Raw genomic sequence first — 18,607 nt, forward strand, 5'->3', positions numbered from 1 at the left:
CAAGGATGCGCGGGGATGCTCACCCCCAGTGGTCCCCATCCTGCCCAGGAATGGGGTCCTGCAGACCCCCACAGGCACAGCCAGCAGCCACCCCACTGCAGGGTGATGGCCACATGGATGGAAACCCCTTCGCCTCCCGCAGAGTGCCCTCCAAGCCCATCCTGGCCACCTTCACCATTGTCATGGCCACCACGTCACCTCGCCGGCACCCTGCTGCTGTTGGTGTCCCCTTCTGGCTGAGTTTTGAGGCACGGGGATCTGGTTTGCTGGCACGTTGGATGGTCCACACACACCTCGCTGGGTGGATTTTTCTTTGTCTCTCAGAAATTGCTCCAAGTGAAGAGATTTGCGCTGCAGCCCCTGATTATGAGCAGGGACTTTGTTTCCAAGTTCCCTGTGGCAGGACTCACCGCAGCAACACTGGGCTCCCCGTGTCCTCATCAGGCCCATCCAAGCTGTGGTGCACATACAGTCTGTACACGTCAGGCCCCCTTTTTCTCCTCTCTCCCCATAATAAATGGCAGGGCAGAAAGCTGCCTTCTACACCCAAGACTCATCTTTGGGACAGATCTTTAGCAACTGCAACTCCATTGGAAACAGTCGTCCTATTCACCATAATTAGCTGGCACAGTATCATTCTGCTCTTTACTTGGGGCAAACCCTAACAGGAAAACACTCTGAGAGTGTTATTCAGTGGAAGTTATGCTCTTAAATCACTCGAAGGTTTGTGAAACCAGCCTTTCCTTTTCCTTGGAAAACTGACCATTATCGCTGAGTAAATCCCCTGTACCTACATGTGTGTGTGTCCACGTGCATCACGTTGTGTTTGTGCACATGCACATTTATCACCAAGGCTGGAGGCCAAACCTGTGAGTGCTTCCCATGGCTGGAAGTCTCCCAGCACAGAGGGTCCCCATCGATGCCACTCCTCGCTCTGGCACCGCGATACCTTCCACTGTCACTGCCTCACTCCAGGCAGTCTGGAAACAGCTTGATTGCTTAAGTAACAATTAACCACCTCGTCTTTTGGGAGTGCTTCTGGTGTGCCATGCTCAGCCCCTGCCCCAGAGCGTGTGCTCCCTGCTGTGTTACCCAAAGCGCCTCCCCCCAGCTCCTGCACACCCTTATAGGTGGGAGGGCACCACCAAGCCCACCCTGCGGCCACGGTGAGGCTTTTTCCTGCCCCATCCCCATCTCCCCCTGCCCATTGTGCTGTCCCCAGCCCACCACCTTGCCCCCAACCCACTGCCCTGCCTCCTCCTTTAAGTTCCTGCCCAGCTTTCTGCGTGGCACAAGACTACCCCTCTGCCCCCTCACTCAGCTTTTTTCAGTGTCACACAGATCTAGGTCCGCTTTGCCTCTGTAACATAAAGGTCTCCAAGGCCTATGTCTGCGTGACAGGGGTGGGAATGGCTTTTGGAGTAAGTGCAGAGGGCACTGTGGCCATACACTGTCTCCCACCCCAGTGTCAGGCTCATCCCTGGTGCAAATGGGGCTGAGAACATGCATGTCCCAGCTCAGAAAAGCTGGCAGGTTGCACAGGACACTTGGGCAATCGTCACCAAAGAGCCCTGCTCCAGGCACATCCTGACACGAGCCTGAGCCTGGTCCTGAGCACCACCTCATCCCATGCTCGCCAGCAATGTGGCTGCATTCGAGGGTCCCTGGCACCACGCAGCATTTTCCTGGTTTCATTAGGCTAAGTGGCTAAGCCACGCGCCGGTGCGAGTGCTGGACTTTTTGTATAAAAGGTTTTAAGCCTTTGCAAGAATGGGAAGTATTACTGACAAAAAAAAAAAAAAAAAACGCCTTGTTTCACATTAACAGACTTTGCTTTTCCTTGCGAAGGTGGGACAATAGCCACACGCCGCGTGGTATCGGTGTCACAAAGAACAGCCCCAAAAAGCTTCAGCTCAGGACAAATAAAAGTAACATTGATTCCTTTATTTTTTTTCTTTTTTTTTTCTTTTTTTTTCCAGCTGGTATCAATACATTAAACAGCCACGCTGGAAAAGTGAAATTGATTCAAGGCCTTCAGTGCTCCCTGCCAAAAAAAGCCTCCTGCAAGGATCTATTCTGTATTGAATTACAGTCTGGAAAAGTTCAATAGGTTATTGTACAAACAGAGAGCAAAAGCCCGTCAACAATGGAGCGAGAGTGATTGTGAGGCTCCTTTGTGCTTGCCAGCCCTGAGCCCCTCGCAAACTCGGATGTTAAATCAGTTTAATTAAAACGCTGGGCTTCAAATGCGGCAGGTTTTGTGATGCACGGCCTTGTGCACAGACAGGTAGGCTGAGCAGGCTGAACCTGCCTGCACCAAGAGCTCCTCAGGCCCTTTCTTGGGCTCTAAAGCCAGCAGATTTTAGAGCAGGTGACCACTTCGGACACCCTCGGCTGCAGCCCAGACTGCCCCGTGCCTGCTTTCAGCCTGTCTTGCACCAAGCAGGGGGACGGGGACCCCATTAGACACCAGTCTGAGTCCCAGCCCTGATGGGTTTACTGGGAGAGCATCACTTGGTGTCTCACTGCCTAGGTTTGTCCATCTGTAAAACCCAGAGCCATTCTGGCTGAGCTGCTCCAGGGCCTGGGGAGCTTCTCAGGAGCCGAGCTTTCCTCTTGCAGCAAATGAGCAACGTGCAGAGGTGGCCCCAGGGGCTGCCACATCTCCCTTCGGCACTGGGTGCTGGCACCCAAGCTGCGTGGTCCTTTGGCCAGTCCCTGCAGGGGGCTGGAGCTGGGCTTTGGGGGAGGATGAGTGCAAGTCCCTTGGCTCTGAGACCCCCCAGTGCTGCATCCTCCTGCATTTTGTCCCTCTGCCAAGCCTCTGGGGACAGGACAGGAAGCAGCCCCCCACCAGCCCTGGGGTTTCTCCCCAAACGGGGGATGCTGCTCCAAAGGGGTGGGAGCAGCTCACGGCGCTGTGCTGCATCACGGCTTCTGGATCCCCCCTCTCCACCTCTAATTAAGATTCAAATTGAGTATAGAAATTATGTGTAAGTAAGATGCTAATTATTAAAGTCATTGATCTCCCAGACAATAAAGCAGGCTAGCTTTCCTGCGCTGCCTGTGTTTTGAGGTAGCTCTGAGCCCTTGTGATTGCAAATGCCTGTGATAGCTGGAATATGCCTTTAAGTGTGTAAATGATTGATTTGGTGGGGTGGTGAAGTCCCCATCTTGCTTTGAACAGAATCTCTTCGCAGCATCCCCAGCCCCAGCTGACCCCAGCCACACGTCTGGCTCTCTCAATAACTCAGATACCAATAGCAACGTGCATTAAACTTGTTCTGCCCCAAATCCTCTGCTCCAAAACCATCCTCACCATCTCAGGAAGGAGGCAGCACAGCCTGGTTGGGCTGTGGGGCTGAGCAGGTTTGTTCATGAGCCCCAGAGCAAGCACTCGGGGCAGAAAGCATCACGATTTCTTCCCCTTGGCCTCACACCAGGTCCCCTTTGTGGCTGAACATCCAACCCAGGAGACATGGGGCTGGGGGAAATGGTGGATATATCTTGAAAATATATATAAAAGGATGGCTGAAAATGATAGAAAGAATTATATGGAAAGCAGAACACGGCCACCAGGCTGCATGCAAGAGAGCAAAGCTGCAGGCTGGGAGGGTCAGGGTGGCCGGGGCTGTGGTGGCTGCAGCAGGGAGGACTCAGGCCTGGGCTGCAGAAGAGAGAGATGTCAGCCTGGAAACACAAAGTGCAGTACCACACTGCACCAAAACGCTGGAATTAACATCAAAGCAATCCTGGAGCAAATGAGATTACAGTATGCATGTTAATGAGGCAGCAGCGCTAATCAGCAAGAATGCCTCGCTAGGAGGCCTGCACTGCCAGCTCGTGATTTGTATTGTCGGGCTGGACTGGGCTTCCTTTTGGAGAGAAGATTTTGTTTGGTTTAAAAACCGTCAGTATTTTGTGGGGTTTCTGGCAATCTCAGATTTGATTCGATTTCTTCAAGTAGATGTTTGGCCCTCCAGGGTACGGAGAAGAACTTGGAAATGGGATTGAAGTGGTCCCCAGAGCCAAGCTGAAAACCACTGCAAAGCCAAGGAGCAGATAAAAGTTGCCCAAAATATATTTTTTCTCTATTTTTAAACCTCATTATTTTTAAGCCAATCTCACCACTTCACAGCGAGCTGAATGCATGACTTTGCACACAACAGGCAGTGCTCTGTGTGTGCGCGTTGAGCTTCCCTGAGGAACCTGAAGCCACTCGAGATCAGGGGGTCCAGCTCTGCTCACACTCACAGCAGGTGTGTTTCTGGTGCCACAATGCCGATGTCAGGATTATCCTTCACCACTGGGCATGTTGCCCCTTTGAAGCACATGTCCCTGCTTGAAAAGTGGAGCTTTTTTAAGTCAAGAGCCCTAAAAAAAGCACTTGTTTGGGAGTCATGTGCCATGAGGAGAAAAGCTGGGAAAGGGGCAGCCTCTCCCCAGAAGCTCAGCTTCTGGGGGAAAGGCTGGCAGGAGGCGTTGGGTAGGAAGGGCATCGTGAAAAGGGAGGGATTGAGATCAGGACAGGCAGATAATCAGCTCACAAGAATTAAAAGGGCAGGACCCACGGCCGAGGAAAGGCATCAGCCCTATCTCTGCTACTGCAGAGCTGCCTGAAACCTGGGATGCTCCCAGAGGCCGGCAGTCAGGGAATCTTTGGAGCAGGGGCAGGAAAAGAGAAACCTTCCTGGAGCTTCTCATCTGTCTCTGCAGCAAATTAACCCCTCGGGAGACAGAGGGAGCAGACTGCAGCCACAGCAGGGGCTGGGAGCCCTGCTGCTGAGGTGCAAACCATAGGGCCATAACCAAATTGTCCTGGGGAATCAGCCCCAGCCCCCTCAAACTGCCCCTCTCCAGCCCTTTTCATGGAAAAATGCCATTCTGGTCAAGTTCCTTTGCAAGGAAACCAGGCTTGTTTTCATCTGTTTTTCAAACAGCCTTTCTCCTTGATTGGAGAAATTGGCTTAAATGGCTCTCTTTCTCTTTTCTTAAGCAAGGCTGCAATTCATTTCTGCTTCCTTCTCTTTTCACTGGTAATCTTATTTGCTGAAACTGTGAATAAGCAGGGTTTGGGCTATGTGAGTGTTTATAGAGTGGAATTACATGTTTTATGTGAAAGTTTGCAATGCAAACATCTCTTCTGCAGGTGGCTCGGAGTAAGGCGCAGCCGCGGGCACCAGGAGGTCTGGTGCTCACTTCCCAGCCCTTGTCCAGCTCCCAGAAAACACCTGATGGCTTTTAGCTTCAGAAAGGGTGATGATGTGTCCCAGCTTCATGAAGCTTTTATGTGCCTTGATGCGGAGGTGCTGCAGGAAGGGGCTCTCGGCACAGTTTTCCACCCTCTGTTTCCACCGAGTGAACAGATTCGGGCAGAGGGATGGAGCAGGAGCCGAGCACAGCCCTGAGACGGTGCAGATGTACCTCCCTTCTGCTTCGGCTCTACATGGCTGGGAAAAGAAGCTGTTCAGCAGTGCTTTCCGTGCCAGGGAAATCATTAACAAATTAATCATTTACTAATTAAACGGCATGATACCCATGTAAAGGGAGTGTGATTATCCTCTTCTGTAAGTCAGGAAACAAAATGGTGTTTCTGATTTTAGACCAAATTTGCCCTGCTCGCAACCCTGTGACTTCTGCTGCCAAAACCGTCACTCCGTGGCCAAAGCAGCTTCTTTAGCGTGCCCATCTCTGCGCACCAAATGCAGAAACCACCCTGATTTGCACCTTTCATGCCTGGTTGCTGTTCCCAGCTCTTTTTGGAGAGGGTCAAAGGGTACTTTATTTGTGATTGTCATTTTTTTTCTTTGTTTCTGTGCTTGTGTTTTTTTATTTTTATTATTATTATTTGTGTGTGATTTTATTTTTTTTTAATACCCTTTCAATGTAGTGCAGATGCTGGAAGTCCCAGCCAAGGAGCTGCAGCTACATCCTCCCTGGGCATCACAAAGACTGGCCAGGTGTATGCACACCCTTTGCCACCCCTCCAGGCGAACCACAGTCTGCAAAAATCCTCCACAGTCAGGAGGAGCAAAAGCCAAAGCCTGATCTGTTTATTTTTGCTCTTCTGATGTTATTTAGGTCATGTATTTGAGATTAAGCCTGTGCTTTATCCCAAATGAGCAGCCTCTGGCAACAGGCAGGATGGGTGAAAATTCATCTGTGGTGTACGAGCACAGATTTATTTTAAAAGCAAGGAAGAGGACAGAGGTAAGTGGGAAAGGCAGAGCAGTGGCAGTACTGATAAGAGAAGACCATGGCAGTACCTTCCTCATTGCATGCTTGAAGCAAGTCTTTGGGATGAACTAAAAGAAAATCCATAGCCAAAATGCCAAGTTACTGCCTTACGGGGATGTCCATAACTCCCCCACCAGAACACCTACCACTGGAGTGCTCAAATAGAGCAGAAACTCCCCAGAACTGAAGCCAAAAAATTTTCCTCTCCTTTGTGCTCTTGAGGTCTCGAGCGCTGCAGCACATAGAGCTGTCGCAGGTATTTACTTGTGCTAAGTGCAGCTCATTATTATTGCCTCCTCTGGAGTTGTGCTGCAATGAAGATTAATTCCCCATAGCCTTGCCCGATAACTTTTGGAACAATCTACTTTGCAGCCTTCTTTACTTTGTGTCATGGTTTCATATACTCAATCAATTGCGGGTGTCACACGGTGAAGGGGGCCTGCCTGCTGCCAAGAGAAAAGCACGCTGGACTTTGCTGTGAGGTTGTTTGCTTTGTGGTGTATACACAGAACAGAAGTTAATTCAGGAGCAGCTAGGAAAAAAAAAATAAAATAAAGGAGAGAAAAGAAAAAAAAAAAAAAAAAGAGATTAGGAGTTCAGAGAAGTAACAGTCTGAAAACCAAAACCTTGCTGACTCCAAGAAAGCAAGGGATATCTAAGATGGCTCCTTTCCCCATCATAGATCAAAACAAATAAATAGAAGAAGGTGGATGGAAATGGAGCACATTATTTCACTCCTAAAGTAACAGACGAGCAAAACTAACTAGGCTAGCTTCACATGTCTTAAAAAGCACCCTAGTCAGCCACTCACTTTGTTCTTTATGGTGGCCATAAATTCTATCAATTCTATAAATTCTATATAATTCCAATTCAATAAATTCTATCAATTTTATCAATTCTATCCCATCTATCCTATGGTTAAATAACCAGGCAGCCCCGTAGGGCTTTCTGGCTGCACTGCCTCAGCAGGATTTTGTGGGGGCGAGGAAGCTCAAGCGACCTAGAGGTGATGGCTGGGGGCCTCCTCTTCCTCACCCATCTGCTGCTCCTGGGGCTGTGAAGCAGCCCTTGTCCTCTGGCCACGACAGCAACGTGCAGCTCTGAGCAGCCCCCGTGGATGCAGATCTGGGCTTTTTGCTCCTTTCCAAGGCTCCAGCCCCGAGCTTGCTGCCGCATGCACCGAGGACCAGCCCCATTTTTCTAAGTCAAAGCACATCTCTAATTCAAATACAAAGTGAAAGGATGCTGGAAAGCCACTGGCCTTTATGGTTTATTAAGCTCCTTGTGCAGGCATTAAATTTAGACTTTTTTTTTTTTTAAAGACCAGAGCATTTCACCTCTGCGCTGCTCCTCACAAAGCCCACCGAGCAACCGTCCCTCCTTTAAAATGATGGAAGAACTATGGGGATCATCCTGCTTTTGTTGCCGAGGGATTGTTTGACTCCATTTTTTTTTTTTTAAAGAATAATAGTCACATTTCTAAACAGCTCTTTATTAAACCGTCCAAACACATCATCTGCACTGGAGGATGTAAGGGCTGACACCAGACAAAACCATCAGATTGCTCTGAGAAAATGCATTGGCTTGTCTTGACAATTTAGGACTCTGTGGAATACTCCGTTCATATTTGCTGTTGATTTTAAGACTGAAATTTGCAGTATGAAAACAGACATGTCCAAGAAAGCATTGCTCAGCTTAAACTTAAAAGGACAGAGATGCAAAATTACAGCGGAGAGATGCAGCTCCTGGCTCCCAGCCCTTTCTTAGGAACCAGCTTTCACTTTGCCTTGGGCTTTTGGTCTATCAGCATCTAATGAAAGATGACAGTGCAGGCTCCCTTAGGGGCTAACGTGGGCAATTTCAGTTCTGGCATTTTAATTTATCTGTAACCAGCAGTTTTCAAAAGGGTAGAGCTAAAAAAGAACTTGGCTTGGTCACACACAGACAAAAAAGGGGGAGCTGTGACATAAAATGCATGAGGAGGTTTGTTTTATTTTAACTCCTTGGGATCCTGGAAGGAAGGCACAGCACAGCCGAGCCCACGGCGATGGCTGTGCCTGTGGTTTGAAGCTATTAACCCTGTGCACCAGGTAGCTGGTTTGCCTTTCGGTGAAGTCTGCTCCTCCATGGTTTACGGCTGTTGGTTTTAGTGCCGGGCACATCTACTATATTAATGACAGCTAAGGTCCCGACTTCTCCCGTTTATTAATCCCCAAAGTTGCATTCAGACACTGCAAAGGCAAAGGGTTAGCTTAGGATCACCAGCAGCCATAAATCCAGAATTAAAAGCTGCGGGTTCATCTCCAGCCCAGCCCACAGGGCTCGGAGCCAGCTCTGAGCACCCGCACACTCGTTGCACGTGTGCAGCACCCCAGATGCAGGGAGCAGATGCCCGGGGGCGTTTTCCTCGCTGGGTTTCCATGTGCTTGGGTGCACATGTGGGACTGAAGGTTCTCGTGGCAAGATCGGTGCTGACACAGCCAAGCGCAGCGGTAATGCTGACAGCAGCATCTGGCACCGGTTCACATCCGAACCTCATCAGTAGCTGTCGATGTTGCCATTTGTTTGTTCCGCCGCCTTTTCGATGCACCCTGCAGGCAGCTGGCCGACCTCAGGGCACCCAACATCATCGGTGAGCTCCTGCAGGATGGGCCCGATCCAGCTTACACTTGACATGGTTTGGGGCTGCAAAGGCTTTGTTTGGGTTTGAATGGGTTAATTTTTTATTTCTTTTTTTTTACTTCTTTCCACGGAGGAATCTCACTTTGCCTTTCTCTCCCTGCTGCCTCTAGAGGACCAGGCGATTCTAGGCACAGCTCTAGCAGATGGTTTTGGTGATGTAAAGCGCAAGGGGATCGCTCCCAAGAGCTGCTGAGGCAGTTAAGTCAGAAATGAACTGATGCATGCGGCATGCCACATCCCCTGCCCGGCCACCTTTGGACAGTTTCCTCAGCACAGGCAGCCTGCACCTCCCTGCACGTCCCCATGCAGTGACTTACCCGTGGAGATTTCTCTGCATCTGACCCAAAATTAGCTGAAATAGTTGATTGGCCCTTTTATAAGCACCCTGAGCTGTTTTGAGTTAGAGCGAGCAGTGTGTGCTGCTCAGGTGATCGTGCAGCGAGTGAAACCTAAACCAGCAATGCCATCACTGCTCCGGCAGGGCACGAGCTGCAGCAGGGCGCTGGGAGTGCACCAGGCATGGGGCAGTGCCAGCTGCACTTTGCTGCAGGTCAGGAGAAATTTTTGGAATGTTTACAAGCTGGAATGTGAAACCTTAACCTTTTGTCCACAGCAAATATTGCCAAAGTTGTTAGAGAATGAGAGAAGCAAATCTATATTTTGTCAATATTAGTCTGGAAAACAAAATATGAGAACCAGAAACATTCGGTGCTGAGCAAATGAAAACTAATTTCTGTCGCGTGAGAACCGACTCTTCCTCTCAGTGAGATTTTCCTTACTTTAGTAAGAAAATTCAGATCTATACTAGGAAAGCCAAACATTTTTCAGCAGAACTATAGATAATTTACAGACAAGCAGTTCTGAAGTGCATGCAGCATTGCGGGGCGCTGTGCTAAAGTCCATACATCTCCTGCTGCCAAGCCTGGCTCTCTGTGCGGACGCTTCTCTCCAAGCAGCTGTGCACAATGGACCCGCGCTGCCTCTCCGATGAAGCTCTCTCCCCTAAATGGTTAAAGACAAGAAACCAGAAATGATCCATAAATTAGGACTGGCTATAGGTTCAAAATCATAAGTTATGGCCTCTTGACCTCATACTCTGAGGGGAAATCAGAAGCATTTTTCTAGAGAGCCACCACTGGAGGAAGGGAGGTTTAATATATGGCACAGCAGAGTACTGATGCAAATAAATACAACGCTGCATAATTGCAGGGAAAATCAATAAATAGCATGTTGGCTAAAATGAAGATATACTTATTGAGGTCTCTGGTTTATATGTGTGAATGGCTTTTTCCCTAGAAATTAAGAGATTTTTTCCCTGCATAGAGGCTCTTTAAATACGACAAAGACAATGGCTCCTCCACCGTCCCTTTTAAAACAAGCGAGTTTTATCCACTGTCTTCCTCAGAGCAGCTATCTTAAGAGTCGTGATTATTAGCATAATTAATAACTGCAGTTTGCTCATTTGAAAAATTCCAGCGACATTTGCCTCTCAGGCACCGTGTCAGCGCAAGACGCACGAAATCGCTGTGACAACTGTTTTGCAAGTTAAGGCTTTATTGACGAACACCGCAATGAGCTGAAGCCCAGAGCAAGTCCCTTTTCACTTTAATATTTAAACCTCTTTTAAGAGTCCGTCAATATTAACTCTCATAATTGATGCCGACAGTTGACTGTCTGGCCATAAAAAAGACAAGTGATACAATAAAAAACTAATAATAGCAGCCACCACGCACCGGCCACCGCGGCGAAGGGCACCGAGGTCTCACACCCCTGATGCAATCGAAGCAGAGCTGATGCTGCTGAGGGGGAGTGGATCGGGGCCTTTGGGGTGCCGCCAGGCTCTGCTGATGGTTTTACTCCTGACCTCCCAGGCCACCGTGAGAGGCTCGCACTGCTCTCAAGAAATCTGTCCTTGCTCAGCCCGGAGACTGGCCAATGTTTTTAATAACCAAATACCATTTGTAGGTAGTTAACCTCAGGATTTCCAGCATTAAAGATATTTCCCACAGGAACCAGGGAGCACTGCAGGAATGGATAAATGCAAAGTTCATGGAAGTCGATGGGAAACAGTATACAGCCCTTTGCAAATCCCGGCACATGGGGAAAATATCCAGCAAGCGTTCTGTGTTCCAGGCAATGGAAATATTCATTTATTGGGCAGAGCCGCCTGCTTTTCGTTAATCTTATTCTGAGAAATGAGTCTGTTTCTGCTTAAACTTTGGGCTAGAAGTAGTAAAAATGGTAAATAACATAAAAATGAGTTTTAATGCAAAGCATTAACTAACCTGGAGTACGGTTGTTGTCAATGCTTGGTCTACATCACAAGCAGAGGAAATTGTGCAGTAGATCTCCATCCCCATTTTTTGACTTGCGGTATAGAGTAGTTCTGCTGGCTTTGATTTCTACTAATATACAGAATATGGCACAAAATCAAACTCAAAGATGTATTGAAGCTGATACAATAGTTTGAATGTTTACATTTTTTAAACTTTCTGAAATCTCCCTGGACAGACACATCCCACTTCAGCTAAGCCATTTTTGATACCTCTGCTCTTACGTTCAGCCTTAAACAAAAAGCAGCAACACTCCTCCTAGCACCACTCTCCCAGCAAAAGCACTCTTGCTCTGCCGGTGTTTAGCTGTGTCCCAACCAAGGTTTTTCATTTTGTTCCTGATGCTTTTTCTCTGTGCTTTGGGGCTCTCAAGGCGTTTTTCACTCCTGACAGAGGAAGACAACAACAGAGGAACTGGGATTAAAGAGACAATGAGAATTCCTAACTGCTTCCGTGCGGCAGAGAGCAGGTTACGGATTTACCACTAACAACAGAAAATAGGAGAGCTTTGTAGCAATTAAAGCTGGTCAAAACCCAGCAAATGCTAGAGAAAATAGGAGAAAAAAATCATTGCGGTATTACTAGTCTAAAAAAAAAGAAAAAATCAATATTCTTATTGTTCACTGCAGGAGTCTCGCAAGAAGAGAAGAGCCATGCCAAAGTCTCATGGCTGACTGCAAAATAAAAGATTAGAAGTTAGATCCTTATCAAAAATGGCAATGGGAATCTTTTGTTTAAGTTGTCTATTTAAAAGGAAGCTCTCCTAAATACTGCACTTGCATGTAAAAAATAATAAATAAAAGGCAACCCCTGACATGAACTAGCTGGCACTAACTGAGTGTGCTTAAAAAATGATATTACATTCTGCAACAAATGATACCAAGTTAGGACTGCATCCGTGTGTACACACGTGCGTGCATGTGCTGGCAGTTTTCATGCCCAGGAAAAAGACTGGTGGATAAAAAATGGTGATTAGTGCATCAAGCCCCATCTTATAGCTCTTCTTTTTAATTCTGGCACCGCAAATAAAATATCATGTGTACTGTAAACTGCTCCTCTGTACAGTAATGCATTTGTTACCACCATGGCTCTTATTTAAGCATCTGACTACAGTAATTGTTTTATACATTAACCATACTCCCTGATGGTTGCTCTATTATCTTTATTCAAAATGGTGCTTGCAGATATTAGCAGCTTGATTACTTGTTTTATTAACAATTTCAGCCCTGTGTCAGCACTGATTTGGTGACACGGATGCAGCTTGGAGTTTTCTCTGTGCTTTTGTCACTCGCTGCTCTGCGCTGCCCTCACCCTGGAGCCTGTAGGATGCTCGGGCTGGGCTCGAGGTGTGTGCTGATGATCCATATGATGAAGGCAGTTTGCTGCAGACGAGCATTTGCATTCAGCTGGACACCAGGGCCAAAGCCGTGCACAAGTGATTTGTGAAAAACAGGCGCAGAAATGATGGATTAGAAAGGGGCGGGGGGGGGGGGGAGGATGCACAAAATAGCAGCCAGGCAGCGACTTGCTCTCCATAAATACCGTGGGTGCCAGTGTCTGTGTGCACATCTCCGTGCGAGAGCTCGAAAAGGCAGGACCAGGTTTACGTGGCCATGCACGGGTGCTTTTTATAGCTGAGCAATTCCTGCGGTGGAAGGGAATGAAACTCACTGCTGGGGAGGCAGGAGGATGTAAGTGCAGAGTGTGACGTCCCTTCATCCCTCTGTAAGCCACAGGAGGTACAAGGGATGGATGCAAAATGCGCTGAAAACCTGCAGGATCTGTCCAGTGGCAGAATCAGGCCCTCAAAGGGGCAGGCGAGGTTTCTGCATTGCAAAACCTTCCTGTGTCACTTCTGTCACCAAAAGTAAAACCAGAGTTTGATGCCAGCTATTAAATATCTTCATTATAAGGGCATTCCTTCCAGCTGACTTCCAATTTTGTCGTATCTAGGGGCCTTATGTTAATAACTGCACGCTAAGGACAAGTGTTCTTAAAAAACACTGACTATTTAAATTCTCGCAAATAATATACAGCTTCTGCGTTGTGACTGATAGATATATTGTTCAGCCAAGCCACCATAAAGGCAATAAATATATGTACTGTTATGGGTCATGAGTTTAAAAATTAAATCAAATGCAGAAATTGAGTCTTGACAGAATCTGAAGGGATAATGTCTTAGCTTCTCCAATTACGCAGTTCAACATTTGGATAAATCATATGAAAGTAAGTATTTAGCCCCATTTTTCATAATCACTATTAATGAGAACAAAATGGGAACTGAGGGCAGAGGGAGAGAGTTCTGACAAGATAAATAGCATATGGGGTGTGTTGTCAGCCACAGAAAATCACGGCTGTTTAAACCCCCTAAACAGCAGGAAGAAAAAATGCAGTAAAGAGAGAGAGAGAGAGGGAGAATATGGGCATGTGTTCTTAACAGCCACAGCCTCTGTGTTAGAGTATTTTAGATCTGGCTTCCCGAACATGACTTAGGGCACAGAAATACCTCCAAGAGCACCCCACGATGGTGCAAGTGACCAATGTCACCTGATTGAACTGGTGCCTTTTTCATTCTCTAAGCAGTTTTAAGACCATGCTAAAAATCTTCATTTAAAAAATAAAAATAAAAACATCCTCTCCTTGGACAAGGCCCTGTGGGCTCAGGACAGGAGGCTGTAAGCATCTTCAGCAGTCTTCTCTTTGTTTTATGGCAATAAAAACAGAGAAGAAAATGTTTTGTTTGACCCGAGGCTGTGTCAGCACTTGTGCCAAGGCACAGGCAGGATGCATGGTGCTGAAGCAAAGCAGGGGAAGGTATGAATTCTGCAGTCATTTTCCATTATCATCTCTGTCTTTCCTGCATTTAATGTTGAAATCTCTTTAAGCAACGGCAGTAGAATTACTCTTAGAGAGTCTCTCAAGAAATTAGATGGTGCTGAACTGAATTAATTTCTACTCCATTTTGTCAGAGGCTAACACCACAAGAGCCAAGCTTGGGGCCTGCAGCTCAGGGCCTGCAGCTCGGGGCCTCCCACTTGCATGGAGCTTTTCCCCATCCCGATTTCATCCCACTCTCTATCTCAGGGAGCACACAGTGCATGAAACTGTGCTCCTACTCAGGTGCAGACAGCAGCTGAGCCCTGGTGTCTGACATCCTAAGGACTGGCTGGAGCCAAGCGATGCGGCCTACGGATACCTGCGCACAGTCACCTGTTGGCGCTGAGTTACTGACAACATCCCCGCTGTCGTCAGCAGCAGTTTGTGGTATTAGGCACACACACAGTATCCTCTGCTGCTCTGAAAACGAACGTCGTGTTGTAAACCTCTGCATTAAGCTATAAATACCCCAGCAATCCAGGGGAGAAGGGACCGTTCCAATATCTCATGCAACATTAGCAGCTAACAGATTAAGCGCGTGGGGCCTGGGAGATTAACTCCTTGAATCAATATAAAGCAGGGAAGCAAACAAACAGCTGGCTGGGTTCCCCCAAAATACAAGTGTTTGATTGTGGCAGGCTTCAAAGCTCCTGCTTGACACAAAATAGGTTGGGTGCCCTCCCCTGCTGCGTCCAGGGAGCAGAGGGTGGCGTGCAAATAAATAAACATAGAAAGATTACTGCTTACTCCTCCCCCCGCCAAAAAAACACCTCCCAAAGAAAAGCAGGAAAGCAGCAAAAACCGCCCCAGAACATATGGCGGAATCAAGCGCAGGATCCCCCGTAGGTTTTGGTTGTACAAGTAAATATTAATCTGGGGGGGATACGGGGGGCTGAGATCAAAAGAGCTGCTCCGGTTTCTATAGGGAAAAGGAGTTCTTTGATGTCCCAGCGTCTTCCCCGCGCCGCCTAATGAACTGAAATTGTGACACAGTGACATCCTGCAAGGTTTGAAAGCACTTAGCACAATGACACGTCTTTGGGGTTTGCTGCTCGCTTTTTCTCCCTTCCCCAGCCAGCTGGAGGAGGGCGGACAGGGTGGAAGAAGTAGAGGGGGCACCGGGGGCTGCAGGCGAGCGTTTCCCTGCATTACCCACACCACGAGCAAAAAGGGACTCATCCCACTTCAAAACTGGCTGGGGAGCACCGGGTAGGGGCATAAACAGGAGAGAGGAGAACAGCACAGGGTACATGAGGTAGGGGCAGGAGGCACCCATCAGCTCATGTTCCCAAGCCATTGTGGCCACCCAGGGCCAGCAGGGCCAGGCTAGCCCGGGCCCCGTTCCAGGTTTCAGGAGGGGGCAGATTAGGGTCAGGAAGAGCCTAGATCCCCTAGAGACAGAACATCTCCTCATTGACATCAGCCCAAGAAAATTCCCAGGAGGTGGAAGAATCCCCCATAGGCATCTGTAGGTTTCTGGGAGCTTCTCCTCACCCAGCCTGAGGCTCCTAGAGCCTGCTGGACCCACATTACACGTAGCTGCTCAACCATCACAGGGTTAAATTGAGATAATCCGTGGATTTTCTCCAGATTAACCCCAATTGAGAGCAGCTTTTGGCCCTCAGTAGAAAGGTCAGGTTTTCAAAGGCAGAGGAAAACCAAGAGTGTTACCCACACGGGGTCACAGGTCGGGGTAAGAAAGTTGCTGAGGCCAGAAGTTAGGAAATGCACCACAGGGAGATCGAGCAGGCTGAGAAATGAAACTTTATTCCATCATCTGCTTTGCTTGTTTCATAGCTGAAGAAATTTGTCTTTTCCTTGGACTCACTTGCACTGTGAAAGCTCTGTGTTGCCACGAGGCAAATAAACTGTTGGAGAGAAGAGAAATGGCGATGCTCAGCCGCAACCTGCAGCACGATGCCGGGCCTGGATGCGAAGAGTGAGCACAGGAATTGCTGAAAAAAAGCCCCACGGCTCTTACAAAGCCAAGCGTGGGGCTTGATCCCTCTCTGCCAATTCATTGGGATTAGAAAGGCATTAACAGGAGTGACAACCTGACGGGTTTTAGCAAAGCGTCATGACACTGTGACATCGCCTTTCCAAAAAAGAGCATATCTGTGTGTATGGAGAACTACAAGCACATACCCAGCCATGTCGAGTGCAGTAGGAGCGGTCTGTAAGGACCGAAGATGTCAGTACAAGAGCATCAGCCTGGGGCTGACCTGAAAAGGAAGGGCTCCAGGAATGCACCTGCATCATCCCTGCTTTTCCACTGTAACCTCGCTGAGAGGAGGGGATTTGCTCGCACAGAATGCACCAGAGCTGGATGCGGCTCCCGGCTGCTGCTGTGATAGAAATGTTTAATAATCCAAACAGCGGTAATAATGCAGGAAAAAGCCCATCCTGAGCTGATCACTGAGGCAAATTGCTGCTCCTTTGATGCTCCCTTGGGCAGGTGGCTCTGCACAAGGCCACGCTGAGGCATTGGGGTGGCTGGGACAGGTCAACAGCACCCATGGGCAGCCCGGCAGCCACCCGTCACCTCGGTCCCGCTGCCTGCACCAGGAAATGTGGGGTAGGAACAGCCCATCACAGCCGGGTTCTGCTCAGACCGGGGCCTCCCCCTGCATTGCAGCTGGAGGAGAAATAAGCTTTTAGTGCTAAGGTAAATGAACGAGCAGCTCGGAGTGCTGCTGTGCCAGCCAGCCTGTGGGGCTGGAGCAGGCTGGGGAGCTGCTTCTCCCAGCAAAATCCCCCAAAAGCTGCAGGGCCCATGGGATTTGGTCCTCCAGCAGTTCTTGGTTTGAACTTTATGGGATCTGGGGGGCAAGAGGCATTGGGAGGAGCAGGAGCGTGGCCAGGTCGGAGCTGCCCTTTCCCAGTGCTGCTGCTTCTATCTGGGGCAGGCTCCCTTCAGAGGTGCTCTTCCCCACATCCCAGCCATGATTTCAGCTAAACTGCATTTCATTTTTTTCCCTCCAAATCAGCCTTACACTGATTCCACCCTCTCTGCTGGTTAACCCCTGTGGTGCCAGCACTGCCCAAATTTCCCAGAGGCTTGAAAAGGTCATGGGAGTCCTAAAACTTTGTGGAATGACACAGGACCTCAGTGCAACTGCCTGCTTGCTTAGAAAACATGGCAGAGGTCTCAGTGCCTTATCAGCCATTTTCTCCACCTCTCTCTTATCATAAAACCTATATGTGTCAGCTTAAAAACCGCTGTTTGTATAGCATTAAAGGTTTTTGTACCAGTCTGTAATAAGAAATCAGATGTTCATTCACAATTTTCCATAGCTCGTGGCTTTATTTCATTAGTAAAGTGCAAGGTAACCACAATCAAGTTTATCCATGAGTCTTTTAAAATAATTCCATTATTTCATGCTTGAGTCGGGCTGATAGCAGATGTGAACACCCCCTTCACTGGGACAGGGGGACGGGACAGGGAACCTCACCCCTCTGCCAGCTTCCCTAGCTGTGTTGTGATGGATCCCCCCACGTCTGCAGCTTAAATTAAGGCTGTGACGTGTGAATTAAAAGTTCAAAACCCAGCCTGTGCACAGCCTGCATTCTCCCTGCATTCTGCCTGCCCCCTGCCTGCAGCCAGCCTACAACTCTGCTGCACCCAGCCTGCGTGCTGCCTGCAGCCAGCCTGTGACAGCCTGTGTCCTGCCTGCACCCTGCCTGCGTGCTGCCAGCCCCCAGCCTCTATTCTGCTTGCCCCAGAGAATCACAGAATTACAGAACGGCCGAGGTTGGAGGGGACCTCTGGAGATCATTCAGTCCAAACCCCCAAGAGAACAGGATCACCTAGAGCACATTGCAAAGGATGGCACCCAGGCAGCTTTTGAATACCTCCAGAGAAGGAGACTCCACAGCCTCTCTGGACATAAACCCAGCCTGTATCCAGCCTGCACCCAACCTGCATTCTTCCTGCACCTAGCCTGTATCCCGCCTGCACCCAGCGTTTGTGCTGACTGCACCCTGCCTGCATTCTGCTTGCACCCAGCCTGTATTTTGTTTGCACCCAGCCTGTGTCCTGATTGTGCCCAGCCTGCATTCAGCCTGCACCCTGCCTGCATTTTCCTTGCACCCAGCCTGCATTTTCTTTGCACCCAGCCTGCATTTTCCTTGCACCCTGCCTGCATTTTGCTTGCACCCAGCCTGCATTTTGCTTGCACCCAGCCTGCATTTTGCTTACACTCTGCTTGCACCCTGCCTGCACCCAGCCTGCATCCTGCTTGCACCCAGCCTGAATTCTTCCTGCCCCCTGCCTGCATTCTGCTTGCACCCAGCTTGCATCCATCCTGCACCCGTCCTGCACCCTGCCCGCCCCCAGCCCTCCCCAGCCCCGTGCCGGTGCTGCCCCCTGCCGGCCCCGCCGCCCCCCGCAGCCGGCCCCGGGCTCGGCGCCGCCTCCCGGCCGCGGTTGCTGCGGCAACACCGGGGGGGGGATGAAAAAGAGGAGGGGGGAAACCGGC

The sequence above is a fragment of the Aythya ferina genome (genome assembly GCF_964211825.1).
Source record: "Aythya ferina genome assembly, chromosome: 16".
Taxonomy (NCBI): domain Eukaryota; kingdom Metazoa; phylum Chordata; class Aves; order Anseriformes; family Anatidae; genus Aythya; species Aythya ferina.